Raw genomic sequence first — 17,809 nt, 5'->3', positions numbered from 1 at the left:
CGTAGGGGGAAACAGGAAAGTGGTGGAATGTTGCATTGGGGATTGGGTTGTGTTTTGGGGACCAGGCCTACCGCGTGACTGGGACCCAACGTGACCCACATCGTGTAGGATTTATAAACTGCCCTATTATCTGCCCAGTTGAAACTTTGCCTTTAATATACATATAATTTATTTGGAATATGTCAAAGCTTTCTCATGTCCTCATTTTCATTTCGGAGGGAAATCTTACTTTATCCCTCTTAAGTGTAGCATTAAGATAATTGTGTGGGTGCTTCTTTTTTTAATGTGCCTCCAGTGAAGTGAAACTACCATCAGTGCAATGTTAGCTCTTTCCATTAGTTACATAATTCCTTAATGTAGAGCCAAGATTTTAAATACAGCAAGAGGAACGGTGCTTCCCGACGCGTGCCTGCTTCCGCCAGTATCTGTCTGTGTGTGTGCGAGCGTGTGTGTGTGATATATGGGTGTGGATATGCATTTCACTATTTGGGTGTGTGTCCGAATGCGAGAGGATGTCACGAAGGGGTTCCATCTTTGCACCTTGGTGTATCTCTTTGTCGACGATAGTGGTATTATATTAGATCGCTCTTCATCATCTTCTCCCCTCGCATACGATATCCTGAATGTGAGCGCTCCAATGTTCTGTACAATGAAGGGAAGTGGGTCCGATTTACATCTCCTTGATCTAGGTGGGAGTTACGGCCTGATTCTGGGACACGTGGAGTTCGTCCCGTGTTGTTTCTCACCGCGTCCATAAAACCTGCCTGGTAGTGCGTGAATTGGCAACTTGTTGCGACCGCTGAGACGAATAACGGAATCTGATGGGATTTGATGGGAACGTAAGAAACTTAAGGAGGGTCAGTGTTCGATCGGTGCAACAGGATGATTGCCAGCAGGTATGGTATCTAATTCCCTACTATTTTTCTCCGCAACTTCATGATCGACAGCAGCGACAATCACATCACGTTAGCTCAGTTTGAAGCAGCTTCCTTCACGGTTTCTGCTCCAAATCCCTCCCACGAGAGCAGAGAGTAGGGTGGAATGGCCGAAATGGGACATGTCTCTGATTATGTTGGATGCTTTTTCGAGGCAGCATAAAGTGTAGATAGAGACAATGGGACGAAGTCTGGTCTGATTGATGGATGGCCATATCCACAGTTCCCTGTAATTTCTTGCGGTCTTGTGCCCAAACTGAGCTGCGATGCAACCCGACAATACGGCGGAAAGCAGCTAACATCGTAAAACGCGAGATCTCAGTCAGAGTTCGGGAAGCATACACATTTCCTATGGTGCATCTGTATACGTTTGAAATGCTTAGCAACGGTTGACATGGTTGTATACAATAACAATGAAAATATCGTGGCCACATTTAAGGTTAAGGGAATGGATGTGTATCGAGCTCGGTATTTCAGCAATGGGCCACCTCTCTTCATTGCGCTTTTCATGGATTTGCGGGATTGAAAAATATTAAAATCAGTTAAGAGTGAAGAAAGTCAAGTGCCCGTGCAGCTGTTGTTCAGGCAGATGATGAAGGAGACATGCGGCGATCATTGCTGGATTTCAACCGACACTAAGTTACGGAACCACCCTTCATATGTATGAAAGTGACACCTCCCACAGGAATAAAAACAACAGAGGATTCGACATTGGGTCAGTTCATCTAAGCGATAGATTAGGTCTCAATTCCGCAATTTATTGTGATCTCACCCGTCACTCGAAATCTGAACTTGCAAACCGCTTTAGTGAATTAGGAATAAAATGCCGACTCTGGTGGGACTCGAACCCACAACCTTTGAATTACTTAATTATGCATCATTAGAAGTCCAACACGCTATCCATTGCGCTACAGAGCCCATACTCGTCAGCTGTAATATATATAGATAAAGTTACTGTACCACAAAGAGCGCTTTGTCTAAAATCAAATTCTCAACCACTCTCATTCATTCTTTCTCTGAAGACGCGACAAAATAATTTCCAACATTCCCATATCATTGGAGCACCAGATTCCTCAATACGATTTTGCGAGGATAGGGATAGGTTGAGGCAGATGTTTATTGCCGAGTTACAGTGCAAAGCTTTGTTTTGTTTGTCTAATCAAATCAGGTTATTCTGTACACAGATACATTCACGCCGAACTTGGGTAAACAAAGGAATACGTACAGCGTAAAGAATATCGTTATGTGCATTGATTTGAAAGAGTTCCAGAGACAAAGTCCGTCGTCCCCAATAAAGTAGAAGTGAATCTGACAATACCCGAGTTTAAGGTAGAACCTTTTAAAAGACGAATATCTGAAGGAAACACGTTGTTATTGAGTCTCGTTGTTCGCGCTTTTAAGCTTCTGTTTCTTCGGCCGACCGGAGCGAGTAGAAGTGGGAATGACCGGGTGGGGCAAATCTTTGATTATGCTGGATGCTATTCCAGGGCAACGTGGCGCAGATTGTCACCGGCGGAAAAACCGGTCCGTGTGATGGACTGGGCCACATCCACAACTCTGCAATTTCTTAGGCAGAGATGCACTCACACTAAGCGTGATGTAACCCGACGGTGTGGGTATCTGCAGAAACATAATTATACCCTGGAACATACATTCAGTGCCGGGGCAACATACATAGTAAGGCAGCCGAGTATGTTGACCGACCCTATTTTGTTGATATTGATCCGCACTATGCCAAGGTAAATCGGGGATATGAAATGTGTAGGAAGGAACTGTAGATGCTGGTTTAAATCGAAGGTAGAAACAAAATGCTGGAGTAAATCGGCGGTACAGGCACAGTCTGAAGAAGGGTCTCGACCCGAAACGTCACCCATTCCTTTTCTCCAGAGATGCTGCCTGTCCCGCCGAGTTACTCCAGCATTTTGTGTGGATCTTCGGCGATATGAAACCTGTCGCCTGGTTTGTAGAACAAACGGTGACTTTTAAATCTGGAATCGATCAGTCCTCAAGTGCAAAAGAGCCCAGACTCAGTGGGGAGAAATGAGTTGCACTCAATATGTCATCATGGTGAAAGGGCGATAACTACACATCGTCAGTCGCGTCTCACTGTGTATCCCCGATTCCTAACTGATGTCCAAAATTTTATATTTTTTATTTAAACTGCTGTTAAGATCTCTGTGTGAAGAAATTGTGGCGACAATTCCTATAAACGAAGATTCTGATACAAATATTGGCGGGAAAAGATTGAGAAGGGATAGCGAATCTAATGGTGAAGAAAAGCGAATCACATCCCCTGATAAAGGATGGAGATATCAGACCACCGCATGGTAACTAAAAAAAAGTCCCGAAAGGAGCAGCGAACTAATGTGTTTGGTTGTGATAAATGGAGGAAAATATGTTCTGTCCTGAAAGAGAAAATAGTTCAAAACTACGAGATTGCAAAGAAAGAGGTCGAGTAAATGGTAACAAAGCCCAACTTGTAGGAGAGCGCTCCGACCGCACTGTGGGATTGTGACAGATGACGATAAATTTCTCATAAAATGAACGCGTCATTCGGTTACAATTCTATACGAAGCAGCTCTGTTCTAGGTAAATTATACATGATTAGCAATCAAAAAAGCTGCCCCTTAGTTACAGAGGCCAGAAACTGAAGATACGCGTGGTTTGACTCGGCTTACGCCGGTGCTTGCAAAGTAAATGCAATGGAGAAGAATGTTGAAGGAGTGGGACCATCGGCAGTTATGTCACGGAGCTCTTCGAAACACAGTCAGTACCGAAAAATGAAATATCTTCTCTATCGATCACGAGTGAAATGAACACTACGCTTTTTCCCATATTTCCTTGCAGTGCACAGGAGAGAGGCATCCTCCAGACTATCCTGGATGAGCTCGTTGTGGAACCGCGGCCGGAAATCGCGAACCGTTGGGTTAACGTTGGTCAATTGAGCATCAGTGAGTGAGCTACAGATGTTTTGACAGTTTGGTTGGGACACAACTGAAGAGGGTGGCCGTGATCGTCTAGTGCAGTGCTCTTCAACCTTTTAATACATAGCGCCCACTTTTGTAACTTTCGTGAGTGTAACATTTCCGTACCGCCACTAATATTTAAATTGAAAAATAAGTCACATACCCAGCATTAAACAATAACATTAATTGAAATTACCTTTAATTTAATGAGATCCTCGCGCCTGATGCTGAGAAACTAAACATTGGATTACTGGTTCGATTTTCGTAAGGGACTAACCAAGGTCTCAGACTCAGAGACTCAGAGACTAAGGGCCAAGACTCAGAACTGCTGTAGTTTTGGGAGCAACAGCAGCAGGAGTTTAGCAAGAGATACGACTGATTGGCTCTAGCCCAAGTGGGAGGAGAGAAGTGAAAACAGTTAAAGTAGGTGCCAAGGACAGGCAGACTTGACTCAGAACTGTTGTAGTTTTGGGAGCAACAGCAGCAGGAGTTTAGCAAGAGATACGACTGATTGGCTCTAGCCCAAGTGGGAGGAGAGAAGTGAAAACAGTTAAAGTAGGTGCCAAGGACAGGCAGACTTGACTCAGAACTGCTGTAGATTTTGGGAGCAACAGCAGCAGGAGTTTAGCAAGAGATACGACTGATTGGCTCTAGCCCAAGTGGGAGGAGAGAAGTGAAAACAGTTAAAGTAGGTGCCAAGGACAGGCAGACTTGACTCAGAACTGCTGTAGTTTTGGGGAGCAACAGCAGCAGGAGCTTAGCAAGAGATACGACTGATTGGCTCTAGCCCAAGTGGGAGGAGAGAAGTGAAAACAGTTAAAGTAGGTGCCAAGGACAGGCAGACTTGACTCAGAACTGCTGTAGTTTTGGGAGCAACAGCAGCAGGAGGTTAGCAAGAGATACGACTGATTGGCTCTAGCCCAAGTGGGAGGAGAGAAGTAAGTCAGTGCTGGGAAAACAGTTGAAAACTGAGGAATTTGGTTTGTAAATTGGTAAATCAGGCAATTTATCAGTCAATTTAAGCAAGACTGCTCTTTGCGAGCGGCAGTGAGTGAGCGGCCTTGTGAGGGGAGTGCCCTGTGAGAAAAGTGTGAGTCTTTGGCTCGAGAGTCTTCGGCGAGGAGACGAAAGAAGGAAATGTCAGGCAAGCTGATTCAGTGCGATGCTTGCAGTATGTGGGAGGTCAAGGACACCGCTAGTGCCTCTGGCTGCTACAAATGCGAGAAGTGCATCCAGGTAGAGCTCCCGAAGGGCCGTGTTGGGGAACTGGAGAAGCAAGTGGATGACCTCCAGTTCGTCCGAGAAACAGAGTCGTTCCTCGACAAGTCCTACAGTACGATTGTTACACCTAAGGTACTGGAAGAGAGAAGGTGGGAGACAGTGAAAACGGGAGGGAAGCATGGAATGCCAACGTACCCGGGTGTTGTACCTCTTGTGAACAGGTTCACCCACTTAGAAGCTGGCGGGACAGAAGACGTGTTTACACTGGGCGACGGACTGGCTTTCGATGCGAATAGGGCTGTTGAGCCAAAACCAAAAAGGCCTAAGGCAGGCAACGCCATTGTAGTGGGAGACTCCATTGTGAGAGGTACCGACAGGGGTTTCTGCGGCAACAGACGGGATGCGAGGATGGTGTGCTGCCTTCCTGGTGCCAGGATCCAGGATGTCACGGACAGAGTGCAGAAAATCCTCAAGGGCGATGGTGAACATCCGGAAGTGGTAGTGCATGTCGGCACAAACGATGTCGGAAAGAAAGGGATGACTATTCTGCAGCGTGACTTTAGAGAGCTCGGAAAAATGCTGAAAAGCAGGACCTCCAGGGTTGTTATCTCCGGTTTGCTTTCAGTTCCTCGTGCTGGCGAGAGCAGGAACAGGGAGATACGGGACCTGAACGTGTGGCTGAGGAACTGGTGCACGGGGCAGGGCTTTAGATTCTTAGATCACTGGGATCTGTTTTGGGGTAAGGGGGAACTGTACAAAAGGGACGGATTGCATCTTAACAGGTGGGGGACCAGCATTCTGGCAGGCAGGTTTGCCACTGCTACACGGGTGGTTTTAAACTGAATAAGGGGGGTGGTGCGTCGAATGGGATAGTGGAGGATGGAGTTAAAGGGAAAGCGTTTCTTAAATGTGTGAGCGTAGAGACAGAGGGGTGTAAAATGAGGGTAGAAGGAATAGGTAGCAAGGTGAAAAGTAAAAGTGGCAGGCAGACAAAACCAGGGCAAAAATCAGAAAGGGCCACTTTTCAACATAATTGTATAAGGGGTAAGAGTGTTGTAAAAACAAGCCTGAAGGCTTTGTGTCTCAATGCAAGGAGCATTCGTAATAAGGTGGATGAGTTGATTGTGCAGATAGCTATTAATGACTATGATATAGTTGGGATCACGGAGACATGGCTCCAGGGTGACCAAGGCTGGGAGCTGAACAACCAGGGATATTCAATATTCAGGAAGGATAGAGAGAAAGGAAATGGAGGTGGGGTAGCGTTGCTGATTAGAGAGGAGATGAACGCAATGGAAAGGAAGGACATTAGTTTGGAGGATGTGGAATCGGTATGGGTAGAGGTGCGAAACACTAAGGGGCAGAAAACGCTGGTGGGTGTTGTGTACAGCCCACCTAACAGTAGTAGTGAAGTTGGAGATGGTATCAAACAGGAAATTAGAAATGCGTGCGACAAAGGCAAAACCGTTATAATGGGTGACTTCAATCTACATATAGATTGGGTGAATCAAATTGGCAGGGGTGCTGAGGAAGAGGATGTCTTGGAATGTATGCGGGATAGTTATCTAAATCAACATGTAGAGGAACCAACGAGAGAGCAGGCTATTTTAGACTGGGTATTGCGTAATGAGGAAGGGTTAGTTAGCAGTCTTGTTGTACGTGTCCCCTTGGGCAAGAGTGACCATAATATGGTTGAGTTCTTCATTAGGATGGAGAGTGACATTGTTAATTCAGAAACAATGGTTCTGAACTTAAAGAAAGGTAACTTTGAGCGTATGAGACGTGAATTGGCCAAGATTGACTAAATTAATTCTAAAAGGGTTGACGGTGGATATGCAATGGAAGACGTTTAAAGACTGCATGGATGAACTACAAAAATTGTTCATCCCAGTTTGGCAATAGAATAAATCAGGGAAGGTAGTGCATCCGTGGATAACAAGGGGAATCAGGGATAGTATCAAAGCGAAGGATGATGCGTACAAATTAGCCAGAAAAATCAGCATACCGGAGGACTGGGAGAAATTCAGAGACCAGCAGAGGAGGACAAAGGGCTTAATTAGGAAAGGAAAAATAGATTATGAAAGAAAACTGGCAGGGAACATAAAAACTGACTGCAAAAGTTTTTATAGATATGTGAAGAGATTAGTTAAAACAAATGTAGGTCCCTTGCAGTCAGAAACAGGTGAGTTGATCATGGGGAACAAGGATATGGCGGACCAATTGAATAACTACTTTGGTTCCGTCTTCGCTTAGGAAGACATAAATAATCTGCCGGAAATAGCAGGGGACCGTGGGTCAAATGAGTTGGAAGAATTGAGTGAAATCCAGGTTAGCCGGGAAGTGGTGTTGGGTAAATTGAATGGATTAAAGGCCGATAAATCCCCAGGGCCAGATAGGCTGCATCCCAGAGTACTTAAGGAAGTAGCTCCAGAAATAGTGGATGCATTAGTAATAATCTTTCAAAACCCTTTAGATTCTGGAGTAGTTCCTGAGGATGGGCGGGTAGCAAACGTAACCCCACATTTTAAGAAGGGAGGGAGAGAGAAAACGGGGAATTACAGACCAGTTAGTCTAACATCGGTAGTGGGGAAACTGCTAGTCAGTTATTAAAGATGGGATAGCAGCACATTTGGAAAGTGGTGAAATCATTGGACAAAGTCAGCATGGATTTACAAAAGGTAAATCATGTCTGACGAATCTTATAGAATTCTTCGAGGATGTAACTAGTAGCGTGGATAGGGGAGAACCAGTGGATGTGGTGTATCTGGACTTCCAGAAGGCTTTCGACAAGGTCCCACATAAGAGATTAGTATACACACTTACAGCACACGGCATTGGGGGTTCAGTATTGATGTGGATAGAGAACTGGCTGGCAAACAGGAAGCAAAGAGTAGGAGTAAACGGGTCCTTTTCACAATGGCAGGCAGTGACTAGTGGGGTACCGCAAGGCTCAGTGCTGGGACCCCAGCTATTTACAATATATATTAATGATCTGGATGAGGGAATTGAAGGCAATATCTCCAAGTTTGCGGATGACACTAAGCTGGGGGGCAGGGTTAGCTGTGAGGAGCATGCTAGGAGACTGCAAGGTGACTTGGATAGGCTGGGTGAGTGGGCAAATGTTTGGCAGATGCAGTATAATGTGGATACATGTGAGGTTATCCATTTTGGTGGCAAAAACAGGAAAGCAGACTATTATCTAAATGGTGGCCGACTAGGAAAAGGGGAGATGCAGCGAGACCTGGGTGTCATGGTACACCAGTCATTGAAAGTGGGCATGCAGGTGCAGCAGGCAGTGAAGAAAGCGAATGGTATGTTAGCTTTCATAGCAAAAGGATTTGAGTATAGGAGCAGGGAGGTTCTACTGCAGTTGTACAGGGTCTTGGTGAGACCACACCTGGAGTATTGCGTACAGTTTTGGTCTCCAAATCTGAGGAAGGACATTATTGCCATAGAGGGAGTGCAGAGAAGGTTCACCAGACTGATTCCTGGGATGTCAGGACTGTCTTATGAAGAAAGACTGGATAGACTTGGTTTATATTCTCTAGAATTTAGGAGATTGAGAGGGGATCTTATAGAAACTTACAAAATTCTTAAGGGGTTGGACAGGCTAGATGCAGGAAGATTGCTCCCGATGTTGGGGAAGTCCAGGACAATGGGTCACAGCTTATGGATAAGGGGGAAATCCTTTAAAACCGAGATGAGAAGAACTTTTTTCACACAGAGAGTGGTTAATCTCTGGAACTCTCTGCCACAGAGGGTAGTCGAGGCCAGTTCATTGGCTATATTTAAGAGGGAGTTAGATGTTGCCCTTGTGGCTAAGGGGATCAGAGGGTATGGAGAGAAGGCAGGTACGGGATACTGAGTTGGATGATCAGCCATGATCATATTGAATGGCGGTGCAGGCTCGAAGGGCCGAATGGCCTACTCCTGCACCTAATTTCTATGTTTCTATGTCTCCACTTTAAGTGATTTTGAGACAGTCTTTCTGTTTGATGACAATACATGGGGAGGCAGCCCCAACATTCCCAATCACCGATACCGGAGAGAAGGTACATGGAGTGACAACTCCTTGGCCCAATCATATAACAGTACCTGCAAACATCTTCACACGTAGCAACAAAATGGAAACATCTTAGTACCTAGAAAAACATACCATTGAAGGCAACAAATCATGGGCGATGGTGGGGGGAAACAGAAACAAAGTTCAAACATCTTTACGGCAATAAGACACTTCCAAGTCCAGGCTACATTTCTGGAAGCATGCAAAAAGCGTCAGTGTTCTGGAGCGCCTGCACAATCCCAGACTTTGTGACAACCAGTGGGTCACAGGTACTGAAGCTTCATGAAACTTCTGCAAAGTTCCAGACTTAGCGGAGCCACGTCCAGCAGCTTGCAAAGTGATGTCATACACCCATTCTCACAGACACCCACTTACCATTTCACAAGTATTCAAATCCCTTCATATGTACGTGTGTCACTGTACCAATTGGTGCATGTGACAATACATGTCTCTTGAATCTCTCTTCTGCACCGGTGAACCAATATCGTGGCATGTTGAATGAAAACGTTTTGGCACAATCTTGTCTTATGTATGTCCAATAAGCGAGTTTTCTATTCCGAATGCGCACGCCCAGGTCATAGCTCACAGGAGAAAAACATTGGATCGAACCGGGTCAGCCGCGCTGCAACAGCTATTGAATTGCAACTGGAGTTACCGACACTAGTTCTCCCTTATCTACTGGACCATGCAAAACGGTGGCCGGACGTGCCTTCCCAGTCCGGTGGCGGCCCCGGACTTGCAGCCGGCGCGGGGGGAATAACCCCTCTCCCGTTCCCCAGTCCACCCCTCCCCCCTCTCTCCTGCCATCCAAACCTTGGACTGCCGCTCCTTTGCGGGAACCGCTACTAATGGATTCCCGTCGCTGTACCGACTGAGGCCGGAGCTCCGGAACTGGGGAGAATCGCACCGGTCACTCCCCACATGGAGTGTGACCGAATCCCTCGGCATTTTCACAGGTCACGGAGCGATCTCGGCGGGCCGGCAACCGTCTGTTGAGCCTCTCGTCTTTTCCAGTGGTTGTCGTTTACCCCTCTCGACGCCGGAGCAGCAGCGGGGGAGGGCAGGTGCGATTCTCCACAGAAAGAAGAGGGAGAATGAAGAGCTGGCGGAGTGAATGCTCAGGGATGAAGGGAAATGAGCCGCGCCTGCGCAGTGATAATTTTAAGATATTTAATATTTAACTAGCGTTAACGCCCAACGCATCCGTACCCTACCCGTAGCCCCCACGGGAGACGTGGTCCTCCAACTCAAGCGGCTCAGGAATGAGCAGTGCGACTGGTTTTAAATGGCGTCTTTGAGGCGAGTTGCGGACGCCAGCAGCCGTTATGGTCGCTGGCCAGCAGGAGGCGACAAAATGAGTGAGAGGGGGGGGGGGGGGCGAAGGATTTAATGAGAAATGTGGACATAAACATAACGAAATCTAATGAGGAGTGGATAGTTGGAATGAAAAGTGAAATGTCGACCGAAATGGCTGCTTCTATGGGTGAGAAGCCAGTTTATTTTTGAAATATGGGGGGGGGGGGGGGGGGGGGGCCTGCGGCAACACACTCACATTAACCACACCCCAAACACGCAGGGGGGGGGGGGGGTGAGAAGAGGGGAGGGAGGGTAGAGGAGGAGGAGTAAACGGGTCAATTTTGGGAGGGAAAGGAGAGGGGGGAGGGGGTGAGAGAGGGGCATGGGGAGAGAGATGTGTGGTAGGGGAGGGATGGGGAGGGAGGGGAGGAGGGAGGGAGGGGAAGAAGGGTGGGAGGAGAGAGGGGAAAGAGTGTGGAGGGAGGATGGGTGACCGGGTAGCCTTGGAAGTTTGGGTGGGTCTTTCCTCGGTGGTTGCCGCTTTCCCGAGCTCTGTTCCGGGGTGGGGGGCTGCCTTTTTGCGGTCGGGTGAACGGGGGTGGGGGAGAGAGGGATGGTTGGGAGAGGGAGAGGGGTGAGGATTGGGAAACATAGAAACATATTCTATAAAATCACCCCTCAAACTTCTAAATTCTAGCGAGTACAAGCCGAGTCTATCCAGTCTTTCTTCATATGAAGTCCTGACATCCCAGCTGGGGCTGGTGCAAAGGCATATGTAAATGGCTCCATCCCGATTGGACATCTGCGAGCATTGGGCATTGTGACATCACACGATGGGAACAAATCAAAAGGCAGAAAGGCAGCCGGACGGCAGCCGGACGGACGGCACGAGAGTTTTATATAATAATAGACAGATATATTTTAAACTATGTCATCGATCGGAACAACACGTGTTGCACGTGAACACGATAGCGCTACAATTTTTCGCCACCTTAATCACCATTTCTCTAATGGTGATTGACGTGGCGACAAATTGTAGCGCTAGCCTGTACCGTTTTTGCGCAAATAGAAAACACACGCAAGCCGGAAGAGCACAAGACGAGAGGTTTAGTTATGTACTCGACTAGACAAGATAAATACTGGATAGATAGACACTAGACTAGACTAGATAGACAGACCAAGTGGGATCCGTTGGGTCCCAATCACACGGGAGGCCTGATCCCCAATGCAACCCATTCCAATAGACAATATACAATCGACAATAGGTACAGGAGTAGGCCATTTTGCCCTTCGAGCCAGTACCGCCATTCAATGGGATCATGGTTGCTCATTCGCAATCAGTAACGCGTTCCTACCTTCTCCGCATAACCACTGACTCTCCTATATTTAAGATCCCTATCTAGTTCTCTCTTAAAAGTATCCAGAGAACCGGCCTCCATCGCCCTATGAGGCAAAGAATTACACAGACACACAACTCTCTGTGAGAAAAACGGCTTACCCCTTATTCTTAAACAGTGGCCCCTGCTTCAGGACTCCCTCAACATCGGAATCATGTTTCATGCCTCTAGCGTGTCCAAACCCTTAACAATCTTATTTGTTTCGATAAGATAACCTCTCATCATTCGAAACACCATAGTGTTCAAGCCCAGTCGCTCCATTCTCTCTGCATACGACAGTCCCGCCATTCCGGAAGTTAACCTTGTAAACCTACGTTGCACTCCCTTTCTCAAATTAGGGGACCAAAACAGCACATAACTCTCCAGGTGTGGTCTCACTAGGGCCCTGTACAACTGCAAAAGGACATCTTTGCTCCAATGCTCGGCCCCTTCTTATAAAGACCAACATGCCATTCGCTTTCTTCACTGCCTGTTGTATCTGCATGCTTACTTTCATATATGATGAACAAGGACACCCACATCCCATTGTCCTTCCCCTTTCCCCAACTTGACGCCATTTAGATAGTAATCTAACTTCCCATATTTAATACCAAAGCGGGTAACCTCACATTTATCCACATTAAACTCTATCTGCCATACATCTGCGTACTCCTCCAACCTGTCCAAATCACCCTGCGTTCTCAGAGCATCCTCCACACAGTTCACGCTGCCACCCAGCTTTGTGTCATCTGCAAATTTGCTAATGTTACTTTGAATCCCTTCATCTAAATCATTGATTTATATTATACCCCAACGCAATATTCCACCACTCACCCGTTTCCCTATTGAACCCGTTCCCCCAACGCAATATTCAACCATTCACCCATAGCCCCTAACTGCGTTGGCGCGGTTAATTTCCCCTCATCCCCGAGCACACCCCCCCCCCCCCCACTTCTCTTCATGTGTGGGAGGGGAGGAGGGAAGAGGGGGGTTGTGAAGTCGCGGTTTAGACGGATAGATCGGCAGAGAGCAGATGCACAGACAGGCATATAGACAGATACACAGACAGACAGACAGACAGACAGACAGACAGACAGACAGACAGACAGACAGACAGACAGACAGACAGACAGACAGACAGACAGACAGACAGACAGACAGACAGACAGACAGACAGACAGACAGACAGACAGACAGGGTGTGGAGGGAGCCAAGTGGGAGGGTGGGACCTACCTGTCGGTCTACTCCTGGGCCTGGCCAAGATGGCCATACGCGGGTCCCGGCAGCAGGCGATGGATGGTCAGGCAAGAGTCGGCTGCTTGCCCCTCTTTCGGGCCTACGTCCGTGCACGTGTGTCCCTGGAGAGGGAACATGCGGTGTTCACGGGGACTTTGGAGGTATTCCGTGGGCGCTGGTCACCGCGTGGGGTTGAGAGTATTGTGAATAATGATTGTAAAGTTGTACTATAATGACACTTGGAATAATGTAATTTCGTTTTGTGTATGACGTGATCTGTTGTATTATTTGATGTGTTGAATAAAGTCTTGGAATTTAAAAAAAATAATTTAAGAAATGAAAAAAAAGAGAGATAGATAGATAGATAGATAGATAGATAGATAGACAGACAGACAGACAGACAGACAGAGAGATAGATAGATAGATAGATAGATAGATAGATAGATAGATAGATAGATAGATAGATAGATAGATAGATAGATAGATAGATAGATAGATAGATAGATAGATAGATAGATAGATAGATAGATAGATAGATAGATAGATAGATAGATAGATAGATAGATAGATAGATAGATAGATAGATAGATAGATAGATAGATAGATAGATAGATAGATAGATAGATAGATAGATGACATAGTTGCAGAGTGAGGGGGGGCTCTTTTAAAACTGAGATGAGGAAGAACTTCTTCACCCAGAGGGTGGTTAGTTTGTGGAATTCACTGCCCCAGGGAGCAGTGGAAGCAGAAACGTTAAATATATTTAAGTCAAAAATAGATGGTTTTTTAGCTGCCAAGGGGATAAGGGGCTACGGGGAGAGGGCAGGGATATGGACCTAGGTATGGTTAGTATAGTAAGACCTGAGTGATCTCCTGGACAAGTGTCGATCGCCTGGATTGGGGTCGGAGAGGAATTTCCCGGATTTTTTTCCCGAATTGGACCTGGGTTTTTATCCGGTTTTTTGCCTCCCCCAGGAGATCACGCGGTTCTTGGAGTGGAGAGGGGTGATAGCGGTATAAAGGGGAGGGTAGTGTCTTGTGTTCTGTGTCTTGTGTCTACTGTTTATGGGTAAGTGTGTCTGTTTAGTGTTCAGCCATGAGTGAATGGCGGTGCGGGCTCGACGGACCTGGTGGTCTACTCTCGCACCTACTTTCTATGATTCTATGATTCTATGATAGATAGATAGACATTCTCATCTACCTCTGCTGGTTTGTGTGTGAGAGAGAGAGAGAGAGAGAGAGAGAGAGAGAGAGAGAGAGAGAGAGAGAGAGAGAGAGGAGGAGAGAGAGAGAGAGAGAGAGAGAGAGAGAGAGAGAGAGAGAGAGAGAGATCGAGTCGCGCTCTCGAAGACCTTCAGTCTTCGCTCTATCTCCTCTCGCCTCGCGCTCTCTCTCTCTCTCTCTCTCTCTCTCTCTCTCTCTTCTTTTCCTTGCTGTGTCTTTCTCAGCTCCAGTGGCTGAGAAGTTTTAAGCAGCCTTTGAAGGATTCTGTCGCTGGGAAAGGAACAGAGGCAGAGGGGCTTCATAGTCTAACTTATTGTTGGACTGTTGAAACTGTCCAATGCTTTAAAAAAACTCCTCCATTTAACGTGAAAATCCCTTGATAATTTTCTACATTGTCGAGGGAGCAGGGTGCGGCTGTCATTGGCGGACTGCCAAGAGTGCCTGGATATCGAGGGTTTGAAGTGTTTCGGTGAATTTGCTGTGTTTTTGGCACTGATTCTCTGCCCTAAAGTCATTTTGCACAGTGCGGCTGCCTGGCTTAATGTGAAGAAGGTGCTTTGGCGTTCGGCAAGACAGGGCGAGCTGGCTTTTTGGCGTGGACGAGTTTTGGAACTTTCCTTCTTCAGCTGGAGGACTTTTCTTTTTGAGGATTGCTTTGGACTGTGACTGTCCCTGAGAATTAATTTGCTGACCTGCTGGAGTGCCGGGAGCTGGTTTGTGCCTCTGCCCGGATGGCGATGGAGGGGGCGCGGTCGAAGGCGAGGAGCTACGCAGAAGTGACATCAGCAGAGGAAGCGAGGCCATCTGAACATGAGCCTCATGTTGACTTGGACTGGGACAGTTTTGGTATCTCGGTTGAAACTGGGCCCCAGATGTCCAGGGGAGCAATTACGAAGGCTATGAATGCCCTTCTTGGTAGGGGGGCTATTGTCTCTTCCGAGCTCGAGAGGGGAAAGGTTGAGATGATATTGAAGAACCGGGAGGCTTTGGCCACAGTAGTGGAGAGGGGGATTTCAGTGGGGGGTGGGGTCCATATACAGGTGGACCCATGGGTGTCCAGGGTGAGATCGGTTCTCCTGCGGAGTTGCCCTACATGTATTCCGGATGCGACACTCATTCCACACCTGTCTCAGATTGGTAAGGTGCGGTCTAAGTGCTTTAGGCTCATGCACCCTGGGGGGTACCCGGAGGAAAAAGGGATTCTCAGTTTCAAAAGGAGGGTGTTCGTGAAGGTGGGGGAGGGGGAAGGCAATGAGGGGAGTTTCGAGGTGGAGTGTAGGGGTCTCCCTAGAACCGTGCGTTGGAGTTGGGGAAAGGCACGGTGTCATGCGTGGGGTTGTTATGGAAATCTCCGTAGGGAATGTCCTAATCACGGGGTCGCTGCCAGAACTTCTAGCGCAGCGGCCCAGGAATGCACTGCTGGCCCATCAGCGGTGGCTCGTCATGCCTCGGAGGGGCGGGGTGGAATCGCTGACCTGGCTGGGGCTGCTGGCTCTGCCTCGGTGATCCGGGGCAGCGGGGATAGCCCTTCTGGGTCTGCAGTTTCCGCCTTGGGGAACCGGGGCAGCGAGGGCCCCCGCCCGCTACATCTTGAACCTGTGGGGGTGGCTGAAGGTGAGGCACAGAGGGAGGGTGGAGAGAAATGGGAGCAGCAGAAGAAGAAGAGGAATAAGCAGAAAAAGATTACCCAAGCGAGTCAAAAGCAGGTGGGTGTGCAACTGCCGAGTGCGGAGATCACCCAAGGGGTGCCTGTCAGCTCCAGGGAGGTCCAGAGTGAAACTGCCGTGGCCCAGCAAGGAGCTGAGGTGGCTCTGACGGGAGTAGGGAAGGTAACACGTGCGGGTGGTAAAGTGGCTGGGGGTAGTGTGGAGGCGGAAGACCCGTTCCATATGGAAGTCACCACGCCGCCGCATGCTAGTGGGACAAAAAGGAGGATTGGGCCTGGCGAGGAAGAGCAAGTACGTGAGTCCAAAGTAAGGGAGGTGTAGTTTACCAGTCCTTCCCACCACCGATGTGGTTGGAGGTCAGGAAATGACGTCTTCTGGGTCGGAGGTTGAGCCTCCGCTTCAGAGATCTCTCGAGGGTACCACAGGGTCAGGTGACGGGGTAGACCCCTCTGGAGCTGTGTCCTCTATGCGGGGGGAGGTCCTTTCGTCTCAGGGGCCCTCCGAGGGAGGTATCTCATCGTGTGTTGATCTTGGCTCCCCTGGGGGTGCGTCCTCTGGGTCGGAGGAGGTCCCCTCGTTTCAGAGGCCTACTAAGGGTGTTAGCACGCAGGAGGGTGGGGCAAGCTCCCCTGGTAGTGTGGATCCTGAGACGGGGGATGAGCAGAATCAGCCCGAGGGAGGGGCGCCGGGGGGAATGGTGTACCAATCAGTGCTCAATATTGGAGCCAGTGGAGGTGCCGAGGAGTGTATTGTACTGCCGGCTGAGTTGGCAGGGGAGAGAAAAAAGACTGGTGGATTCTGGGGGTGCCAGTTTACCACATACCCTGGGGGTGCCTCTTGTTTTCTCTTCCCCAGGCCAAGATGTGGAGGGCGAGGACAGAGCGCAGGAGCCCAGCCAGTCAGTGGGCTGCGTGATGCGGATAGGGGATTCGGGATCCTTCCCCGGCATTCATCCTGGGGGCGGTGACATGTCGGAGGAGGGGGAGAGTGATGGGGCCAGTTTGTGTGAAGGGGTTAGCGAAATTCCAGAGCGCTCTGGGCTTTCGACGTCTGAAAATGACCTTTGTGATGCTGAGCGTGTTGTGTCAGGTGCGAGTAACCTGGCCGATAGCCCAGGAATCAAGGACGAGTCTCATGCAATTGTTATCTGTGAGGTGCGGGAGTTTTTAAAAACAAGCCGTACCAACAAGAAAAAGATTGATGCTGCTAAGAGACGGTGGGCTGATCTGTCGGCCTTAGTTGAAGCTCTCGAGGCTATCCTTGCCACCAAGGATAGTGAACTTCCTGGCTCTGAGCATTGCCAGCTTAGTGGCTTTTTGGAGCTCCTAAGAGAGAGGGCTACAGAGCCCAGGAGGAGAAGTATGAGGATTTCAATTTAATGTACCAGTGCATTCACGTTAGTTACCCTAAACTTAAACGGGTGTAGAGCGAGTTATCGCAGATTCCAGCTTTTATCGGTCCTTAGGGAGGGGAAATTAGCAGTGTGTTTTCTGCAGGAGACGCATACTGTTGTCAGTGATGAACCCACCTGGAGATTGGAGTGGGAAGGTGAGGTCTATATGAGTCATCTTAGCTCAAATTCTAGTGGGGTGGCCATTCTGTTGGCTCAGAATATCCTGCCGAATATTTTAAAAGTGCAAGAAGTTGTGCCAGGAAGTTTGCTCCATCTGGCCGTGAGCCTGGATGGCACGCCGTTGCATTTCATTAACGTGTATGCCCCCAGCTCCGGCACGATGCAGGCCGGCCTACTTCAGGAGGTGAGTGCTCTGTTGAGCACTATTGATCGGGGAGAGTGTGTCTTCCTTGGGGGGGACTTTAACTGCAC

General features: G+C 48.3%; 1 non-coding gene across 1 annotated transcript; it reads right to left on the bottom strand.

Moving 5' to 3' along the window:
- Positions 1-1,762: 1,762 nt before the first annotated feature.
- trnar-ucu lies at positions 1,763-1,853 on the bottom strand. The gene is given in 2 exon segments: positions 1,763-1,798; positions 1,817-1,853. It is a non-coding gene; the product is annotated as a tRNA-Arg (tRNA).
- Between the last annotated feature and the right edge of the window lie 15,956 nt (positions 1,854-17,809).

Source organism: Amblyraja radiata, chromosome 37 (genome assembly GCF_010909765.2).
Source record: "Amblyraja radiata isolate CabotCenter1 chromosome 37, sAmbRad1.1.pri, whole genome shotgun sequence".
NCBI lineage: Eukaryota > Metazoa > Chordata > Chondrichthyes > Rajiformes > Rajidae > Amblyraja > Amblyraja radiata.
Note: the sequence above shows the minus strand (reverse complement) of the source record. Positions and strands in the feature narration are given on the sequence as shown.